This window comes from Dendrobates tinctorius, unplaced genomic scaffold (genome assembly GCF_039654945.1).
Source record: "Dendrobates tinctorius isolate UK_male_01 unplaced genomic scaffold, ASM3965494v1 ptg000254l, whole genome shotgun sequence".
Classification (NCBI taxonomy): Eukaryota; Metazoa; Chordata; class Amphibia; order Anura; family Dendrobatidae; genus Dendrobates; species Dendrobates tinctorius.
This window is the reverse complement of record NW_027361921.1, coordinates 920,512-943,189: the sequence shown is the minus strand read 5'-3', so window position 1 is coordinate 943,189 and position 22,678 is coordinate 920,512. Positions and strand designations below refer to the sequence as shown.

At 34.5% G+C, this 22,678-nt stretch overlaps 4 non-coding genes across 4 annotated transcripts; all 4 read right to left on the bottom strand.

The window, feature by feature from the left end:
• Positions 1-17,211: 17,211 nt before the first annotated feature.
• TRNAT-CGU (transfer RNA threonine (anticodon CGU)) lies at positions 17,212-17,285 on the bottom strand. The gene has a single exon. It is a non-coding gene; the product is annotated as a tRNA-Thr (tRNA).
• A 722-nt stretch (positions 17,286-18,007) lies between these two features.
• TRNAT-CGU (transfer RNA threonine (anticodon CGU)) lies at positions 18,008-18,081 on the bottom strand. The gene has a single exon. It is a non-coding gene; the product is annotated as a tRNA-Thr (tRNA).
• Positions 18,082-18,693: 612 nt separating this feature from the next.
• Positions 18,694-18,767, bottom strand: TRNAT-CGU (transfer RNA threonine (anticodon CGU)). Its single transcript has one exon. It is a non-coding gene; the product is annotated as a tRNA-Thr (tRNA).
• A 722-nt stretch (positions 18,768-19,489) lies between these two features.
• TRNAT-CGU (transfer RNA threonine (anticodon CGU)) lies at positions 19,490-19,563 on the bottom strand. Its single transcript has one exon. It is a non-coding gene; the product is annotated as a tRNA-Thr (tRNA).
• Positions 19,564-22,678: the final 3,115 nt, after the last annotated feature.

The window sequence follows — 22,678 nt, the reverse complement described above, 5'->3', positions numbered from 1 at the left end:
TGATCCCATCCTATATTCTCTAAAGAAAGTTATTTCATCTGATTCCTTTTAGAGCATTTCAAAAGCAAATTTTTTTTTTTTACTCAAATTCCACTGGTTTTAATTTGTAATGCTTGAAGCCATCCTATATTCTCTAAAGAAACTTATTTCATCTAATTTCTTTTAGAGCATTTCAAAAGCAGAAAGTTTTTTTCTCTCAATTACACTTTATTAGTGCTTTGGGAAAGACATGTTTGATGTCAAACAAAGGTGAAAGTCCTCTTTTTCGCCTAACAGCCCCAAACTGACATGAAGAAAGGAAAGCACTGCTGACATTCGAAATCAAGATTTTCTTTTTACTAAACAGGCTCTTTGACCAACTTGGCTAAATCACAAAAAGATGTGATATATTGGAAAGACTGCTTAGAGAGTCAGATGCAGAAAGTGGAGGCATTTCAAAATATAATCCATTGGTTAAGTTGTCAAACTTGAAGCAATCTTACTTCCTTTTCACCATTTAGATGAGATTCTTAATCTCACAATTGCACTATCAGTAGGGCTGGAACAATGGCAAATTTGAGTTTGCACACAGGTAAAACAACTGCTTTAAGATAGGAAGCTTATTCTTGAGAAGATGAAAACAAGGTACTGCCGAGAGTTGAACTCAGGATCTCCTGTTTACAAGACAGGCACTTTATCCAACTAAGCCACAGCACCCCAATTTTCATGTGTGAATATTTATTATTCTGCTTTTTCCGAAAACTGCTATGAAAATTTGTAGCATCTACTGTGTAATTCCACTGGTTTTAATTTGTAATGCTTGAAGCCATCCTATATTCTCTAAAGAAACTTATTTCATCTAATTCCTTTTAGAGCATTTCAAAAGCAGAAAGATTTTTTCTCTCAATTACACTTTATTAGTGCTTTGTGAAAGACATGTTTGATGTCAAACAAAAGTGAAAGTCCTCTTTTTCGGCTAACAGCCCCAAACTGACATGAAGAAAGGAAAGCACTGCTGACATTCGAAATCAAGATTTTCTGTTTACTAAACAGGCTCTTTGACCAACTTGTCTACATCACAAAAAGATGTGATATATTGGAAAGACTGCTTAGAGAGTCAGGTGCGGAAAGTGGAGGCATTTCAAAATAAAATCCATTGGTTAAGTTGTCAACCTTGAAGCAATCTTAATTGCTTTTCAGCATTTAGATGAGATTCTTAATCTCACAATTGCACTATCAGTAGGCTGGAACAATGGCAAATTTGAGTTTGCACACAGGTAAAACACATGCTTTAAGATAGGAAGCTTATTCTTGAGAAGATTAAAACAAGGTACTGCTGAGAGTTGAACTCAAGGATCTCCTGTTTACAAGAGAGGCACTTTAACCAACTAAGCCACAGCACCCCAATTTTCATGTGTGAATATTTTTTATTCTGCTTTTTCCGAAAACTGCTATGAAAATTTGTAGCATCTAATGTGTAATTCCACTGGTTTTAATTTGTAATGCTTGAGCCCATCCTATATTCTCTAAAGAAAGTTATTTCATCTGATTCCTTCTAGAGCATTTCAAAAGCAAAATTTTTTTTTTTACTCAAATTCCACTGGTTTTAATTTGTAATGCTTGAAGCCATCCTATATTCTCTAAAGAAACTTATTTCATCTAATTCCTTTTAGAGCTTTTCAAAAGCAGAAAGTTTTTTTCTCTCAATTACACTTTATTAGTGCTTTGGGAAAGACATGTTTGATGTCAAACAAAAGTGAAAGTCCTCTTTTTCGGCTAACAGCCCCAAACTGACATGAAGAAAGGAAAGCACTGCTGACATTCGAAATCAAGATTTTCTGTTTACTAAACAGGCTCTTTGACCAACTTGTCTACATCACAAAAAGATGTGATATATTGGAAAGACTGCTTAGAGAGTCAGGTGCGGAAAGTGGAGGCATTTCAAAATAAAATCCATTGGTTAAGTTGTCAAGCTTGAAGCAATCTTAATTGCTTTTCAGTGTTTAGATGAGATTCTTAATCTCACAATTGCACTATCAGTAGGGCTGGAACAATGGCAAATTTGAGTTTGCACACAGGTAAAACACATGCTTTAAGATAGGAAGCTTATTCTTGAGAAGATTAAAACAAGGTACTGCTGAGAGTTGAACTCAGGATCTCCTGTTTACAAGAGAGGCACTTTAACCAACTAAGCCACAGCACCCCAATTTTCATGTGTGAATATTTTTTATTCTGCTGTTTCCGAAAACTACTAAGAAAATTTGTAGCATCTAATGTGTAATTCCACTGGTTTTAATTTGTAATGCTTGAGCCCATCCTATATTCTCTAAAGAAAGTTATTTCATCTGATTCCTTCTAGAGCATTTCAAAAGCAAAATTATTTTTTTTTACTCAAATTCCACTGGTTTTAATTTGTAATGCTTGAAGCCATCCTATATTCTCTAAAGAAACTTATTTCATCTAATTCCTTTTAGAGCATTTCAAAAGCAGAAAGTTTTTTTCTCTCAATTACACTTTATTAGTGCTTTGGGAAAGACATGTTAGATGTCAAACAAAAGTGAAAGTCCTCTTTTTCGGCTAACAGCCCCAAACTGACATGAAGAAAGGAAAGCACTGCTGACATTCGAAATCAAGATTTTCTGTTTACTAAACAGGCTCTTTGACCAACTTGTCTACATCACAAAAAGATGTGATATATTGGAAAGACTGCTTAGAGAGTCAGGTGCGGAAAGTGGAGGCATTTCAAAATAAAATCCATTGGTTAAGTTGTCAAGCTTGAAGCAATCTTAATTGCTTTTCAGCATTTAGATGAGATTCTTAATCTCACAAATGCACTATCAGTAGGGCTGGAACAATGGCAAATTTGAGTTTGCACACAGGTAAAACACACCTGCTTTAAGATAGGAGGCTTATTCTTGAGAAGATGAAAACAAGGTACTGCTGAGAGTTGAACTCAGGATCTCCTGTTTACAAGACAGGCGCGTTAACTAACTAAGCCACAGCACCCCGATTTTCATGTGTGAATAATTATTATTCTGCTTTTTCCGAAAACTGCTCTGAAAATTTGTAGCATCTAATGTGTAATTCCACTGGTTTTAATTTGTAATGCTTGAGCCCATCCTATATTCTCTAAAGAAAGTTATTTCATCTGATTCCTTTTAGAGCATTTCAAAAGCAAATTTTTTTTTTTACTCAAATTCCACTGGTTTTAATTTGTAATGCTTGAAGCCATCCTATATACTCTAAAGAAACTTATTTCATCTAATTCCTTTTAGAGCATATCAAAAGCAGAAAGCTTTTTTCTCTCAATTACACTTTATTAGTGCTTTGGGAAAGACATGTTTGATGTCAAACAAAAGTGAAAGTCCTCTTTTTCGGCTAACAGCCCCAAACTGACATGAAGAAAGGAAAGCACTGCTGACATTTAAAATCAAGATTTTCTGTTTACTAAACAGGCTCTTTGACCAACTTGTCTACATCACAAAAAGATGTGATATATTGGAAAGACTGCTTAGAGAGTCAGATGCAGAAAGTGGAGGCATTTCAAAATAAAAATCCATTGGTTAAGTTGTCAAGCTTGAAGTAATCTTACTTACTTTTCAGCATTTAGATGAGATTCCTTAATCTCACAATTGCACTATCAGTAGGGCTGGAACAATGGCAAATTTGAGTTTGCACACAGGTAAAACAACTGCTTTAAGATAGGAAGCTCATTCTTGAGAAGATGAAAACAAGGTACTGCTGAGAGTTGAACTCAGGATCTCCTCTTTACAAGTCAGGCGCTTTAACCAACTAAGCCACAGCACCCCGATTTTCATGTGTGAATAATTATTATTCTGCTTTTTCCGAAAACTGCTATGAAAATTTGTAGCATTTAATGTGTAATTCCACTGGTTTTAATTTGTAATGCTTGATCCCATCCTATATTCTCTAAAGAAAGTTATTTCATCTGATTCCTTTTAGAGCATTTCAAAAGCAAATTTTTTTTTTTTACTCAAATTCCACTGGTTTTAATTTGTAATGCTTGAAGCCATCCTATATTCTCTAAAGAAACTTATTTCATCTAATTTCTTTTAGAGCATTTCAAAAGCAGAAAGTTTTTTTCTCTCAATTACACTTTATTAGTGCTTTGGGAAAGACATGTTTGATGTCAAACAAAGGTGAAAGTCCTCTTTTTCGGCTAACAGCCCCAAACTGACATGAAGAAAGGAAAGCACTGCTGACATTCGAAATCAAGATTTTCTTTTTACTAAACAGGCTCTTTGACCAACTTGGCTAAATCACAAAAAGATGTGATATATTGGAAAGACTGCTTAGAGAGTCAGATGCAGAAAGTGGAGGCATTTCAAAATATAATCCATTGGTTAAGTTGTCAAACTTGAAGCAATCTTACTTCCTTTTCACCATTTAGATGAGATTCTTAATCTCACAATTGCACTATCAGTAGGGCTGGAACAATGGCAAATTTGAGTTTGCACACAGGTAAAACAACTGCTTTAAGATAGGAAGCTTATTCTTGAGAAGATGAAAACAAGGTACTGCCGAGAGTTGAACTCAGGATCTCCTGTTTACAAGACAGGCACTTTATCCAACTAAGCCACAGCACCCCAATTTTCACGTGTGAATATTTATTATTCTGCTTTTTCCGAAAACTGCTATGAAAATTTGTAGCATCTAATGTGTAATTCCACTGGTTTTAATTTGTAATGCTTGAAGCCATCCTATATTCTCTAAAGAAACTTATTTCATCTAATTCCTTTTAGAGCATTTCAAAAGCAGAAAGATTTTTTCTCTCAATTACACTTTATTAGTGCTTTGTGAAAGACATGTTTGATGTCAAACAAAAGTGAAAGTCCTCTTTTTCGGCTAACAGCCCCAAACTGACATGAAGAAAGGAAAGCACTGCTGACATTCGAAATCAAGATTTTCTGTTTACTAAACAGGCTCTTTGACCAACTTGTCTACATCACAAAAAGATGTGATATATTGGAAAGACTGCTTAGAGAGTCAGGTGCGGAAAGTGGAGGCATTTCAAAATAAAATCCATTGGTTAAGTTGTCAACCTTGAAGCAATCTTAATTGCTTTTCAGCATTTAGATGAGATTCTTAATCTCACAATTGCACTATCAGTAGGGCTGGAACAATGGCAAATTTGAGTTTGCACACAGCTAAAACACACCTGCTTTAAGATAGGAGGCTTATTCTTGAGAAGATGAAAACAAGGTACTGCTGAGAGTTGAATTCAGGATCTCCTGTTTACAAGACATGCGCTTTAACCAACTAAGCCACAGCACCACATGTTCCGTAGGTGAATATTTATTATTCTGCTTTTTCCGAAAACTGCTATGAAAATTTGTAGCATCTAATGTGTAATTCCACTGGTTTTAATTTGTAATGCTTGAGCCCATCCTATATTCTCTAAAGAAAGTTATTTCATCTGATTCCTTTTAGAGCATTTCAAAAGCAAATTTTTTTTTTTTACTCAAATTCCACTGGTTTTAATTTGTAATGCTTGAAGCCATCCTATATACTCTAAAGAAACTTATTTCATCTAATTCCTTTTAGAGCATTTCAAAAGCAGAAAGTTTTTTTCTCTCAATTACACTTTATTAGTGCTTTGGGAAAGACATGTTTGATGTCAAACAAAAGTGAAAGTCCTCTTTTTCGGCTAACAGCCCCAAACTGACATGAAGAAAGGAAAGCACTGCTGACATTCAAAATCAAGATTTTCTGTTTACTAAACAGGCTCTTTGACCAACTTGTCTACATCACAAAAAGATGTGATATATTGGAAAGACTGCTTAGAGAGTCAGGTGCGGAAAGTGGAGGCATTTCAAAATAAAATCCATTGGTTAAGTTGTCAAGCTTGAAGCAATCTTAATTGCTTTTCAGCATTTAGATGAGATTCTTAATCTCACAATTGCACTATCAGTAGGGCTGGAACAATGGCAAATTTGAGTTTGCACACAGGTAAAACACACCTGCTTTAAGATAGGAGGCTTATTCTTGAGAAGATGAAAACAAGGTACTGCTGAGAGTTGAACTCAGGATCTCCTGTTTACAAGTCAGGCGCTTTAACCAACTAAGCCACAGCACCCCGATTTTCATGTGTGAATAATTATTATTCTGCTTTTTCCGAAAACTGCTATGAAAATTTGTAGCATCTAATGTGTAATTCCACTGGTTTTTATTTGTAATGCTTGAGCCCATCCTATATTCTCTAAAGAAAGTTATTTCATCTAATTAATTTTAGAGCATTTCAAAAGCAAAATTTTTTTTTTCACTCAAATTCCACTGGTTTTAATTTGTGATGCTTGAAGCCATCCTATATTCTCTAAAGAAACTTATTTAATCTAATTCCTTTTAGAGCATTTCAAAAGCAGAAAGTTTTTTTCACTCAATTACACTTTAATAGTGCTTTGGGAAAGACATGTTTGATGTCAAACAAAAGTGAAAATCCTCTTTTTCGGCTAACAGCACCAAACTGACATGAAGAAAGGAAAACACTGCTGACATTCGAAATCAAGATTTTCTTTTTACTAAACAGGCTCTTTGACCAACTTGGCTAAATCACAAAAAGATGTGATATATTGGAAAGACTGCTTAGAGAGTCAGATGCAGAAAGTGGAGGCATTTCAAAATAAAAATCCATTGGTTAAGTTGTCAAGCTTGAAGTAATCTTACTTACTTTTCAGCATTTAGATGAGATTCTTAATCTCACAATTGCACTATCAGTAGGGCTGGAACAATGGCAAATTTGAGTTTGCACACAGGTAAAACAACTGCTTTAAGATAGGAAGCTTATTCTTGAGAAGATGAAAACAAGGTACTGCTGAGAGTTGAACTCAGGATCTCCTCTTTACAAGTCAGGCGCTTTAACCAACTAAGCCACAGCACCCCGATTTTCATGTGTGAATAATTATTATTCTACTTTTTCCGAAAACTGCTATGAAAGTTAGTAGCATCTAATGTGTAATTCCACTGGTTTTTATTTGTAATGCTCGAGCCCATCCTATATTCTCTAAAGAAAGTTATTTCATCTAATTAATTTTAGAGCATTTCAAAAGCAACATTTTTTTTTTCACTCAAATTCCACTGGTTTTAATTTGTGATGCTTGAAGCCATCCTATATTCTCTAAAGAAACTTATTTAATCTAATTCCTTTTAGAGCATTTCAAAAGCAGAAAGTTTTTTTCACTCAATTACACTTTAATAGTGCTTTGGGAAAGACATGTTTGATGTCAAACAAAAGTGAAAATCCTCTTTTTCGGCTAACAGCACCAAACTGACATGAAGAAAGGAAAACACTGCTGACATTCGAAATCAAGATTTTCTTTTTACTAAACAGGCTCTTTGACCAACTTGGCTAAATCACAAAAAGATGTGATATATTGGAAAGACTGCTTAGAGAGTCAGATGCAGAAAGTGGAGGCATTTCAAAATATAAGCCATTGGTTAAGTTGTCAAGCTTGAAGCAATCTTACTTCCTTTTCAGCATTTAGATGAGATTCTTAATCTCACAATTGCACTATCAGTAGGGCTGGAACAAAGGCAAATTTGAGTTTGCACACAGGTAAAACACATGCTTTAAGATAGGAAGCTTATTCTTGAGAAGATTAAAACAAGGTACTGCTGAGAGTTGAACTCAGGATCTCCTGTTTACAAGACAGGCACTTTAACCAACTAAGCCACAGCACCCCAATTTTCATGTGTGAATATTTTTTATTCTGCTTTTTCCGAAAACTGCTATGAAAATTTGTAGCATCTAATGTGTAATTCCACTGGTTTTAATTTGTAATGCTTGAGCCCATCCTATATTCTCTAAAGAAAGTTATTTCATCTGATTCCTTATAGAGCATTTCAAAAGCAAAATTTTTTTTTTTACTCAAATTCCACTGGTTTTAATTTGTAATGCTTGAAGCCATCCTATATTCTCTAAAGAAACTTATTTCATCTAATTCCTTTTAGAGCATTTCAAAAGCAGAAAGTTTTTTTCTCTCAATTACACTTTATTAGTGCTTTGGGAAAGACATGTTTGATGTCAAACAAAAGTGAAAGTCCTCTTTTTCGGCTAACAGCCCCAAACTGACATGAAGAAAGGAAAGCACTGCTGACATTCGAAATCAAGATTTTCTGTTTACTAAACAGGCTCTTTGACCAACTTGTCTACATCACAAAAAGATGTGATATATTGGAAAGACTGCTTAGAGAGTCAGGTGCGGAAAGTGGAGGCATTTCAAAATAAAATCCATTGGTTAAGTTGTCAAGCTTGAAGCAATCTTAATTGCTTTTCAGCATTTAGATGAGATTCTTAATCTCACAATTCCACTATCAGTAGGGCTGGAACAATGGCAAATTTGAGTTTGCACACAGGTAAAACACACTTGCTTTAAGATAGGAGGCTTATTCTTGAGAAGATGAAAACAAGGTACTGCTGAGAGTTGAACTCAGGATCTCCTGTTTACAAGTCAGGCGCTTTAACCAACTAAGCCACTGCACCCCGATTTTCATGTGTGAATAATTATTATTCTGCTTTTTCCGAAAACTGCTATGAAAATTTGTAGCATCTAATGTGTAATTCCACTGGTTTTTATTTGTAATGCTTGAGCCCATCCTATATTCTCTAAAGAAAGTTATTTCATCTAATTAATTTTAGAGCATTTCAAAAGCTAAATTTTTTTTTCACTCAAATTCCACTGGTTTTAATTTGTGATGCTTGAAGCCATCCTATATTCTCTAAAGAAACTTATTTAATCTAATTCCTTTTAGAGCATTTCAAAAGCAGAAAGTTTTTTTCACTCAATTACACTTTAATAGTGCTTTGGGAAAGACATGTTTGATGTCAAACAAAAGTGAAAGTCCTCTTTTTCGGCTAACAGCACCAAACTGACATGAAGAAAGGAAAACCCTGCTGACATTCGAAATCAAGATTTTCTTTTTACTAAACAGGCTCTTTGACCAACTTGGCTAAATCACAAAAAGATGTGATATATTGGAAAGACTGCTTAGAGAGTCAGATGCAGAAAGTGGAGGCATTTCAAAATATAATCCATTGGTTAAGTTGCCAAGCTTGAAGCAATCTTACTTCCTTTTCAGCATTTAGATGAGATTCTTAATCTCACAATTGCACTATCAGTAGGGCTGGAACAATGGAAAATTTCATTTTGCACACAGGTAAAACACTTGCTTTAAGATAGGAAGCTTATTCTTGAGAAGATTAAAACAAGGTACTGCTGAGAGTTGAACTCAGGATCTCCTGTTTACAAGAGAGGCACTTTAACCAACTAAGCCACAGCACCCCAATTTTCATGTGTGAATATTTTTTATTCTGCTTTTTCCGAAAACTGCTATGAAAATTTGTAGCATCTAATGTGTAATTCCACTGGTTTTAATTTGTAATGCTTGAGCCCATCCTATATTCTCTAAAGAAAGTTATTTCATCTGATTCCTTCTAGAGCATTTCAAAAGCAAAATTTTTTTTTTACTCAAATTCCACTGGTTTTAATTTGTAATGCTTGAAGCCATCCTATATTCTCTAAAGAAACTTATTTCATCTAATTCCTTTTAGAGCATTTCAAAAGCAGAAAGTTTTTTTCTCTCAATTACACTTTATTAGTGCTTTGGGAAAGACATGTTTGATGTCAAACAAAAGTGAAAGTCCTCTTTTTCGGCTAACAGCCCCAAACTGACAAGAAGAAAGGAAAGCACTGCTGACATTCGAAATCAAGATTTTCTGTTTACTAAACAGGCTTTTTGACCAACTTGTCTGCATCACAAAAAGATGTGATATATTGGAAAGACTGCTTAGAGAGTCAGGTGCGGAAAGTGGAGGCATTTCAAAATAAAATCCATTGGTTAAGTTGTCAAGCTTGAAGCAATCTTAATTGCTTTTCAGCATTTAGATGAGATTCTTAATCTCACAATTGCACTATCAGTAGGGCTGGAACAATGGCAAATTTGAGTTTGCACACAGGTAAAACACACCTGCTTTAAGATAGGAGGCTTATTCTTGAGAAGATGAAAACAAGGTACTGCTGAGAGTTGAACTCAGGATCTCCTGTTTACAAGTCAGGCGCTTTAACCAACTAAGCCACAGCACCCCGATTTTCATGTGTGAATAATTATTATTCTGCTTTTTCCGAAAACTGCTATGAAAATTTGTAGCATCTAATGTGTAATTCCACTGGTTTTTATTTGTAATGCTTGAGCCCATCCTATATTCTCTAAAGAAAGTTATTTCATCTAATTAATTTTAGAGCATTTCAAAAGCAAATTTTTTTTTTTTCACTCAAATTCCACTGGTTTTAATTTGTGATGCTTGAAGCCATCCTATATTCTCTAAAGAAACTTATTTAATCTAATTCCTTTTAGAGCATTTCAAAAGCAGAAAGTTTTTTTCACTCAATTACACTTTAATAGTGCTTTGGGAAAGACATGTTTGATGTCAAACAAAAGTGAAAGTCCTCTTTTTCGGCTAACAGCACCAAACTGACATGAAGAAAGGAAAACACTGCTGACATTCGAAATCAAGATTTTCTTTTTACTAAACAGGCTCTTTGACCAACTTGGCTAAATCACAAAAAGATGTGATATATTGGAAAGACTGCTTAGAGAGTCAGATGCAGAAAGTGGAGGCATTTCAAAATATAATCCATTGGTTAAGTTGTCAAGCTTGAAGCAATCTTACTTCCTTTTCAGCATTTAGATGAGATTCTTAATCTCACAATTGCACTATCAGTAGGGCTGGAACAATGGCAAATTTGAGTTTGCACACAGGTAAAACACATGCTTTAAGATAGGAAGCTTATTCTTGAGAAGATTAAAACAAGGTACTGCTGAGAGTTGAACTCAGGATCTCCTGTTTACAAGACAGGCACTTTAACCAACTAAGCCACAGCACCCCAAGTTTCATGTGTGAATATTTTTTATTCTGCTTTTTCCGAAAACTGCTATGAAAATTTGTAGCATCTAATGTGTAATTCCACTGGTTTTAATTTGTAATGCTTGAGCCCATCCTATATTCTCTAAAGAAAGTTATTTCATCTGATTCCTTCTAGAGCATTTCAAAAGCAAAATTTTTTTTTTTACTCAAATTCCACTGGTTTTAATTTGTAATGCTTGAAGCCATCCTATATTCTCTAAAGAAACTTATTTCATCTAATTCCTTTTAGAGCATTTCAAAAGCAGAAAGTTTTTTTCTCTCAATTACACTTTATTAGTGCTTTGGGAAAGACATGTTTGATGTCAAACAAAAGTGAAAGTCCTCTTTTTCGGCTAACAGCCCCAAACTGACATGAAGAAAGGAAAGCACTGCTGACATTCGAAATCAAGATTTTCTGTTTACTAAACAGGCTCTTTGACCAACTTGTCTACATCACAAAAAGATGTGATATATTGGAAAGACTGCTTAGAGAGTCAGGTGCGGAAAGTGGAGGCATTTCAAAATAAAATCCATTGGTTAAGTTGTCAACCTTGAAGCAATCTTAATTGCTTTTCAGCATTTAGATGAGATTCTTAATCTCACAATTGCACTATCAGTAGGGCTGGAACAATGGCAAATTTGAGTTTGCACACAGCTAAAACACACCTGCTTTAAGATAGGAGACTTATTCTTGAGAAGATGAAAACAAGGTACTGCTGAGAGTTGAACTCAGGATCTCCTGTTTACAAGTCAGGCGCTTTAACCAACTAAGCCACAGCACCCCGATTTTCATGTGTGAATAATTATTATTCTGCTTTTTCCGAAAACTGCTATGAAAATTTGTAGCATCTAATGTGTAATTCCACTGGTTTTTATTTGTAATGCTTGAGCCCATCCTATATTCTCTAAAGAAAGTTATTTCATCTAATTAATTTTAGAGCATTTCAAAGCAAAATTTTTTTTTTCACTCAAATTCCACTGGTTTTAATTTGTGATGCTTGAAGCCATCCTATATTCTCTAAAGAAACTTATTTAATCTAATTCCTTTTAGAGCATTTCAAAAGCAGAAAGTTTTTTTCACTCAATTACACTTTAATAGTGCTTTGGGAAAGACATGTTTGATGTCAAACAAAAGTGAAAATCCTCTTTTTCGGCTAACAGCACCAAACTGACATGAAGAAAGGAAAACACTGCTGACATTCGAAATCAAGATTTTCTTTTTACTAAACAGGCTCTTTGACCAACTTGGCTAAATCACAAAAAGATGTGATATATTGGAAAGACTGCTTAGAGAGTCAGATGCAGAAAGTGGAGGCATTTCAAAATATAAGCCATTGGTTAAGTTGTCAAGCTTGAAGCAATCTTACTTCCTTTTCAGCATTTAGATGAGATTCTTAATCTCACAATTGCACTATCAGTAGGGCTGGAACAATGGCAAATTTGAGTTTGCACACAGGTAAAACACATGCTTTAAGATAGGAAGCTTATTCTTGAGAAGATTAAAACAAGGTACTGCTGAGAGTTGAACTTAGGATCTCCTGTTTACAAGACAGGCACTTTAACCAACTAAGCCACAGCACCCCAATTTTCATGTGTGAATATTTTTTATTCTGCTTTTTCCGAAAACTGCTATGAAAATTTGTAGCATCTAATGTGTAATTCCACTGGTTTTAATTTGTAATGCTTGAGCCCATCCTATATTCTCTAAAGAAAGTTATTTCATCTGATTCCTTATAGAGCATTTCAAAAGCAAAATTTTTTTTTTTACTCAAATTCCACTGGTTTTAATTTGTAATGCTTGAAGCCATCCTATATTCTCTAAAGAAACTTATTTCATCTAATTCCTTTTAGAGCATTTCAAAAGCAGAAAGTTTTTTTCTCTCAATTACACTTTATTAGTGCTTTGGGAAAGACATGTTTGATGTCAAACAAAAGTGAAAGTCCTCTTTTTCGGCTAACAGCACCAAACTGACATGAAGAAAGGAAAACACTGCTGACATTCGAAATCAAGATTTTCTTTTTACTAAACAGGCTCTTTGACCAACTTGGCTAAATCACAAAAAGATGTGATATATTGGAAAGACTGCTTAGAGAGTCAGATGCAGAAAGTGGAGGCATTTCAAAATATAATCCATTGGTTAAGTTGTCAAGCTTGAAGCAATCTTACTTCCTTTTCAGCATTTAGATGAGATTCTTAATCTCACAATTGCACTATCAGTAGGGCTGGAACAATGGAAAATTTGATTTTGCACACAGGTAAAACACTTACTTTAAGATAGGAAGCTTATTCTTGAGAAGATTAAAACAAGGTACTGCTGAGAGTTGAACTCAGGATCTCCTGTTTACAAGAGAGGCACTTTAACCAACTAAGCCACAGCACCCCAATTTTCATGTGTGAATATTTTTTATTCTGCTTTTTCCGAAAACTGCTATGAAAATTTGTAGCATCTAATGTGTAATTCCACTGGTTTTAATTTGTAATGCTTGAGCCCATCCTATATTCTCTAAAGAAAGTTATTTCATCTGATTCCTTCTAGAGCATTTCAAAAGCAAAATTTTTTTTTTTACTCAAATTCCACTGGTTTTAATTTGTAATGCTTGAAGCCATCCTATATTCTCTAAAGAAACTTATTTCATCTAATTCCTTTTAGAGCATTTCAAAAGCAGAAAGTTTTTTTCTCTCAATTACACTTTATTAGTGCTTTGGGAAAGACATGTTTGATGTCAAACAAAAGTGAAAGTCCTCTTTTTCGGCTAACAGCCCCAAACTGACATGAAGAAAGGAAAGCACTGCTGACATTCGAAATCAAGATTTTCTGTTTACTAAACAGGCTCTTTGACCAACTTGTCTGCATCACAAAAAGATGTGATATATTGGAAAGACTGCTTAGAGAGTCAGGTGCGGAAAGTGGAGGCATTTCAAAATAAAATCCATTGGTTAAGTTGTCAAGCTTGAAGCAATCTTAATTGCTTTTCAGCATTTAGATGAGATTCTTAATCTCACAATTGCACTATCAGTAGGGCTGGAACAATGGCAAATTTGAGTTTGCACACAGGTAAAACACACCTGCTTTAAGATAGGAGGCTTATTCTTGAGAAGATGAAAACAAGGTACTGCTGAGAGTTGAACTCAGGATCTCCTGTTTACAAGTCAGGCGCTTTAACCAACTAAGCCACAGCACCCCGATTTTCATGTGTGATTAATTATTATTCTGCTTTTTCCGAAAACTGCTATGAAAATTTGTAGCATCTAATGTGTAATTCCACTGGTTTTTATTTGTAATGCTTGAGCCCATCCTATATTCTCTAAAGAAAGTTATTTCATCTAATTAATTTTAGAGCATTTCAAAAGCAAAATTTTTTTTTTTCACTCAAATTCCACTGGTTTTAATTTGTGATGCTTGAAGCCATCCTATATTCTCTAAAGAAACTTATTTCATCTAATTCCTTTTAGAGCATTTCAAAAGCAGAAAGTTTTTTTACTCAATTACACTTTAATAGTGCTTTGGGAAAGACATGTTTGATGTCAAACAAAAGTGAAAGTCCTCTTTTTTGGCTAACAGCCCCAAACTGACATGAAGAAAGGAAAGCACTGCTGACATTCGAAATCAAGATTTTCTGTTTACTAAACAGGCTCTTTGACCAACTTGTCTACATCACAAAAAGATGTGATATATTGGAAAGACTGCTTAGAGAGTCAGATGCAGAAAGTGGAGGCATTTCAAAATAAAAATCCATTGGTTAAGTTGTCAAGCTTGAAGCAATCTTACTTCCTTTTCAGCATTTAGATGAGATTCTTAATCTCACAATTGCACTATCAGTAGGGCTGGAACAATGGCAAATTTGAGTTTGCACACAGGTAAAACAACTGCTTTAAGATAGGAAGCTTATTATTGAGAAGATGAAAACAAGGTACTGCTGAGAGTTGAACTCAGGATATCCTGTTTACAAGTCAGGCGCTTTAACCAACTAAGCCACAGCACCCCGATTTTCATGTGTGAATAATTATTATTCTGCTTTTTCCGAAAACTGCTATGAAAATTTGTAGCATCTAATGTGTAATTCCACTGGTTTTAATTTGTAATGCTTGAGCCCATCCTTTATTCTCTAAAGAAAGTTATTTCATCTGATTCCTTTTAGAGCATTTCAAAAGCAAATTTTTTTTTTTACTCAAATTCCACTGGTTTTAATTTGTAATGCTTGAAGCCATCCTATATACTCTAAAGAAACTTATTTCATCTAATTCCTTTTAGAGCATTTCAAAAGCAGAACGTTTTTTTCTCTCAATTACACTTTATTAGTGCTTTGGGAAAGACATGTTTGATGTCAAACAAAAGTGAAAGTCCTCTTTTTCGGCTAACAGCCCCAAACTGACATGAAGAAAGGAAAGCACTGCTGACATTCGAAATCAAGATTTTCTGTTTACTAAACAGGCTCTTTGACCAACTTGTCTACATCACAAAAAGATGTGATATATTGGAAAGACTGCTTAGAGAGTCAGGTGCGGAAAGTGGAGGCATTTCAAAATAAAATCCATTGGTTAAGTTGTCAAGCTTGAAGCAATCTTAATTGCTTTTCAGCATTTAGATGAGATTCTTAATCTCACAATTGCACTATCAGTAGGGCTGGAACAATGGCAAATTTGAGTTTGCACACAGGTAAAACACACCTGCTTTAAGATAGGAGGCTTATTCTTGAGAAGATGAAAACAAGGTACTGTTGAGAGTTGAACTCAGGATCTCCTGTTTACAAGACAGGCGCTTTAGCCAACTAAGCCACAGCACCCCGATTTTCATGTGTGAATAATTATTATTCTGCTTTTTCCGAAAACTGCTATGAAAATTTGTAGCATCTAATGTGTAATTCCACTGGTTTTAATTTGTAATGCTTGAGCCCATCCTATATTCTCTAAAGAAAGTTATTTCATCTGATTCCTTTTAGAGCATTTCAAAAGCAAATTTTTTTTTTTTACTCAAATTCCACTGGTTTTAATTTGTAATGCTTGAAGCCATCCTATATTCTCTAAAGAAACTTATTTCATCTAATTCCTTTTAGAGCATTTCAAAAGCAGAAAGTTTTTTTCTCTCAATTACACTTTATTAGTGCTTTGGGAAAGACATGTTTGATGTCAAACAAAAGTGAAAGTCCTCTTTTTCGGCTAACAGCCCCAAACTGACATGAAGAAAGTAAAGCACTGCTGACATTCGAAATCAAGATTTTCTGTTTACTAAACAGGCTCTTTGACCAACTTGTCTACATCACAAAAAGATGTGATATATTGGAAAGACTGCTTAGAGAGCCAGGTGCGGAAAGTGGAGGCATTTCAAAATAAAAAACATTGGTTAAGTTGTCAAGCTTGAAGCAATCTTAATTGCTTTTCAGCATTTAGATGAGATTCTTAATCTCACAATTGCACTATCAGTAGGGCTGGAACAATGGCAAATTTGAGTTTGCACACAGGTAAAACAACTGCTTTAAGATAGGAAGCTTATTCTTGAGAAGATGAAAACAAGGTGCTGCCGAGAGTTGAACTCAGGATCTCCTGTTTACAAGACAGGCACTTTATCCAACTAAGCCACAGCACCCCAATTTTCATGTGTGAATATTTATTATTCTGCTTTTTCCAAAAACTGCTATGAAAATTTGTAGCATCTAATGTGTAATTCCACTGGTTTTAATTTGTAATGCTTGAGCCCATCCTATATTCTCTAAAGAAAGTTATTTCATCTGATTCCTTTTAGAGCATTTCAAAAGCAAAATTTTTTTTTTTACTCAAATTCCACTGGTTTTAATTTGTAATGCTTGAAGCCATCCTATATTCTCTAAAGAAACTTATTTCATCTAATTCCTTTTAGAGCATTTCAAAATCAGAAAGATATTTTCTCTCAATTACACTTTATTAGTGCTTTGTGAAAGACATGTTTGATGTCAAACAAAAGTGAAAGTCCTCTTTTTCGGCTAACAGCCCCAAACTGACATGAAGAAAGGAAAGCACTGCTGACATTCGAAATCAAGATTTTCTGTTTACTAAACAGGCTCTTTGACCAACTTGTCTACATCACAAAAAGATGTGATATATTGGAAAGACTGCTTAGAGAGTCAGGTGCGGAAAGTGGAGGCATTTCAAAATAAAATCCATTGGTTAAGTTGTCAAGCTTGAAGCAATCTTAATTGCTTTTCAGCATTTAGATGAGATTCTTAATCTCACAATTGCACTATCAGTAGGGCTGGAACAATGGCAAATTTGAGTTTGCACACAGGTAAAACAACTACTTTAAGATAGGAAGCTTATTCTTGAGAAGATGAAAACAAGGTACTGCTGAGAGTTGAACTCAGGATCTCCTGTTTACGAGACAAGCGCTTTAACCAACTAAGCCACAGCACCACATGATCCAAATGTGAATATTTATTATTCTGCTTTTTCAGAAAACTGCTATGAAAATTTGTAGCATCTAATGTGTAATTCCACTGGTTTTAATTTGTAATGATTGAAGCCATCCTATATTCTCTAAAGAAACTTATTTCATCTAATTCCTTTTAGAGCATTTCAAAAGCAAAAATTTGTTACTTAAATTCTACTGGTTTTAATTTGTAATGATTGAAACCATACTATATTCTCTAAAGAAACTTATTTCATCTAATTCCTTTTAGAGCATTTCAAAAGCAGAAAGTTTTTTTCTCTCAATTGCACTTTATTAGGGCTTTGGGAAAGACATGTTTGATGTCAAACAAGAATGAAAGTCCTCTTTTTCGGCTAACAGCCCCAAACTGACATGATGAAAGGAAAGCACTGCTGACATTTGAAATCAAGATTTTCTGTTTACTATACAGGCTCTTTGACCAACTTGGCTAAATCACAAAAAGATGTGATATATTGGAAAGACTGCTTAGAGAGTCAGATGCGGAAAATGGAGGCATTTCAAAATAAAATCCATGGGTTAAATTATCAAGCTTGAAGCAATCTTAATTCCTTTTCATCATTTAGATGAGATTCTTAATCTCACAAATGCACTATGAGTAGGGCTGGAACAATGGCAAATTTGAGTTTGCACACAGATAAAACACATGCTTTAAGATAGGAAGCTTTTTCTTGAGAAGATGAAAAAAAGGTACTGCTGAGAGTAGAACTCAGGATCTCTTGTTTACGAGACAGGTGCTTTTACCAACTAAGCCACAGCACCACATGATCCATATGTTAATATTTATTATTCTGCTCTTTCAGAAAACTGCTATGAAAATTTGTAGCATCTAATGTGTAATTCCACTGGTTTTAATTTGTAATGCTTGAGCACATCCTATATTCTCTAAAGAAAGTTATTTCATCTAATTCCTTTTAGAGCATTTCAAAAGCAGAAAGTTTTTTTCTCTCAATTGCACTTTATTAGGGCTTTGGGAAAGACATGTTTGATGTCAAACAAGAATGAAAGTCCTCTTTTTCGGCTAACAGCCTCAAACTGACATGATGAAAGGAAAGCACTGCTGACATTCGAAATCAAGATTTTCTGTTTACTCTACAGGCTCTTTGACCAACTTGGCTAAATCACAAAAAGATGTGATATATTGGAAAGACTGCTTAGAGAGTCAGATGCGGAAAGTGGAGGCATTTCAAAATAAAATCCATTGGTTAAATTATCAAGCTTGAAGCAATCTTAATTCCTTTTCATCATTTAGATGAGATTCTTAATCTCACAATTGCACTATCAGTAGGACTGGAACAATGGCAAATTTGAGTTTGCACACAGGTAAAACACATGCTTTAAGATAGGAAGCTTATTCTTGAGAAAATGAAAACAAGGTACTGCTGAGAGTTGAACTCAGGATCTCCTGTGTACGAGACAGGCGCTTTAACCAACTAAGCCACAGCACCACATGATCCAATTGTGAATATTTATTATTCTGCTTTTTCAGAAAACTGCTATGAAAATTTGTAGCATCTAATGTGTAATTCCACTGGTTTTAATTTGTAATGCTTGAGCCCATCCTATATTCTCTAAAGAAAGTTATTTCATCTAATTCCTTTTAGAGCATTTCAAAAGCAATTTTTTTTTCACTCAAATTCCACTGGTTTTAATTTGTAATGCTTGAAGCCATCCTATATTCTCTAAAGAAACTTATTTCATCTAATTCCTTTTAGAGCATTTCAAAAGCAGAAAGTTTTTTCTCTCAATTGCACTTTATTAGGGCTTTGGGAAATACATGTTTGATGTCAAACAAAAGTGAAAGTCCTCTTTTTCGGCTAACAGCCCCAAACTGACATGAAGAAAAGAAAGCACTGCTGACATTCGAAATCAAGATTTTCTGTTTACTAAACAGGCTCTTTGACCAACTTGGCTAAATCACAAAAAGATGTGATATATTGGAAAGACTGCTTAGAGAGTCAGATGCGGAAAGTGGAGGCATTTCAAAATAAAATCCATTGGTTAAATTGTCAAGCTTGAAGCTGTCTTAATTCCATTTCAGCATTTAGATGAGATACTTAATCTCACAATTGCACTATGAGTAGGGCTGGAACAATGGCAAATTTGAGTTTGCACACAGGTAAAACACCTGCTTTAAGATAGGAAGCATATTCTTGAGAAAATGAAAACAAGGTACTGCTGAGAGTTGAACTCAGGATCTCCTGTTTACGAGACAGGCGCTTTAACCAACTAAGCCACAGCACCACATGATCCAAATGAGAATATTTATTATTCTGCTTCTTCAGAAAACTGCTATGAAAATTTGTAGCATCTAATGTGTAATTCCACTGGTCTTAATTTGTAATGCTTGAGCCCATCCCATATTCTCTAAAGAAAGTTATTTCATCTAATTCCTTTTAGAGCATTTCAAAAGCAATTTTTTTTTCACTCAAATTCCACTGGTTTTAATTTGTAATGCTTGAAGCCATCCTATATTCTCTAAAGAAACTTATTTCATCTAATTCCTTTTAGAGCATTTCAAAAGCAGAAAGTTTTTTTCTCTCAATTGCACTTTATTAGTGCTTTAAGACATGTTGGATGTCAAACAAGAATGAAAGTCCTTTTTTTCGACTAACAGCCTCAAACTGACATGATGAAAGGAAAGCACTGCTGACATTCTTAATCAAGATTTTCTGTTTACTATACAGGCTCTTTGACCAACTTGGCTAAATCACAAAAAGATGTGATATATTGGAAAGACTGCTTAGAGAGTCAGATGCGGAAAGTGGAGGCATTTCAAAATAAAATCCATTGGTTAAATTATCAAGCTTGAAGCAATCTTAATTCCTTTTCATCATTTAGATGAGATTCTTAATCTCACAATTGCACTATGAGTAGGGCTGGAACAATGACAAATTTGAGTTTGCACACAGATAAAACACATGCTTTAAGATAGGAAGCTTTTTCTTGAGAAGATGAAAACAAAGTACTGCTGAGAGTAGAACTCAGGATCTCTTGTTTACGAGACAGGTGCTTTTACCAACTAAGCCACAGCACCACATGATCCATATGTGAATATTTATTATTCTGCTTTTTCAGAAAACTGCTATGAAAATTTGTAGCATCTAATGTGTAATTCCACTGGTTTTAATTTGTAATGCTTGAGCCCATCCTATATTCTCTAAAGAAAGTTATTTCATCTAATTCCTTTTAGAGCATTTCAAAAGCAATTTTTTTTTTCACTCAAATACCACTGGTTTTAATTTGTGATGCTTGAAGCCATCCTATATTCTCTAAAGAAACTTATTTCATCTAATTCCTTTTAGAGCATTTCAAAAGCAATTTTTTTTTTCACTCAAATTCCACTGGTTTTAATTTGTAATGCTGGAAGCCATCCTATATTCTCTAAAGAAACTTATTTCATCTAATTCCTTTTAGAGCATTTCAAAAGCAGAAAGTTTTTTTCTCTCAATTGCACTTTATTAGGGCTTTGGGAAAGACATGTTTAATGTCAAACAAAAGTGAAAGACCTCTTTTTCGGCTAACAGCACCAAACTGACATGAAGAAAGGAAAGCACTGCTGACATTCAAAATTAAGATTTTCTGTTTACTGAACAGGCTCTTTGACCAACTTGGCTAAATCACAAAAAGATGTGATATATTGGAAAGACTGCTTAGAGAGTCAGATGCAGAAAGTGGAGGCATTTCAAAATAAAATCCATTGGTTAAGTTGTCAAACTTGAAGCAATCTTACTTCCTTTTCAGCATTTAGATGAGATTCTTAATCTCACAATTGCACTATCAGTAGGGCTGGAACAATGGCAAATTTGAGTTTGCACACAGGTAAAACACACCTGCTTTAAGATAGGAGGCTTATTCTAGAGAAGATGAAAACAAGGTACTGCCGAGAGTTGAACTACTGTTTACAAGACAGGCGCTTTAACCAACTAAGCCACAGCACCCCGATTTTCATGTGTGAATAATTATTATTCTGCTTTTTCCAAATACTGCTATGAAAATTTGTAGCATCTAATGTGTAATTCCACTGGATTTTATTTGTAATGCTTGAGCCCATCCTATATTCTCTAAAAAAAAGTTATTTCATCTGATTCCTTTTAGAGCATTTCAAAAGCAAAAATTTTTTTTTTACTCAAATTCCACTGGTTTTAATTTGTAATGCTTGAAGCCATCCTATATTCTCTAAAGAAACTTATTTCATCTAATTCCTTTTAGAGCATTTCAAAAGTAGAAAGTTTTTTTCTCTCAATTACACTTTATTAGTGCTTTGGGAAAGACATGTTTGATGTCAAACAAAAGTGAAAGTCCTCTTTTTCGGCTAACAGCACCAAACTGACATGAAGAAAGGAAAGCACTGCTGACATTCGAAATCAAGATTTTCAGTTTACTAAGCAGGCTCTTTGACCAACTTGGCTAAATCACAAAAAGATGCGATATATTGGAATGACTGCTTAGAGAGTCAGATGCGGAAAATGGAGGCATTTCAAAATAAAATCCATTGGTTAAATTGTCAAGCTTGAAGCAGTCTTACTTCCTTTTCAGCATTTAGATGAGATTCTTAATCTCACAATTGCACTATCAGTAGGGCTGGAACAATGGCAAATTTGAGTTTGCACACAGGTAAAACACATGCTTTAAGATAGGAAGCTTATTCTTGAGAAGATGAAAACAAGGTACTGCTGAGAGTTGAACTCAGGATCTCCTGTTTACAAGAGAGGTACTTTAACCAACTAAGCCACAGCACCCCAATTTTCATGTGTGAATATTTTTTATTCTGCTTTTTCCGAAAACTGCTATGAAAATTTGTAGCATTTAATGTGTAATTCCACTGGTTTTAATTTGTAATGCTTGAGCCCATCCTATATTCTCTAAAGAAAGTTATTTCATCTGATTCCTTCTAGAGCATTTCAAAAGCAAAAATTTTTTTTTTACTCAAATTCCACTGGTTTTAATTTGTAATGCTTGAAGCCATCCTATATTCTCTAAAGAAACTTATTTCATCTAATTCCTTTTAGAGCATTTCAAAAGCAGAAAGTTTTTTTCTCTCAATTACACTTTATTAGTGCTTTGGGAAAGACATGTTTGATGTCAAACAAAAGTGAAAGTCCTCTTTTTCGGCTAACAGCCCCAAACTGACATGAAGAAAGGAAAGCACTGCTGACATTCGAAATCAAGATTTTCTGTTTACTAAACAGGCTCTTTGACCAACTTGTCTACATCACAAAAAGATGTGATATATTGGAAAGACTGCTTAGAGAGTCAGGTGCGGAAAGTGGAGGGATTTCAAAATAAAATCCATTGGTTAAGTTGTCAAGCTTGAAGCAATCTTAATTGCTTTTCAGCATTTAGATGAGATTCTTAA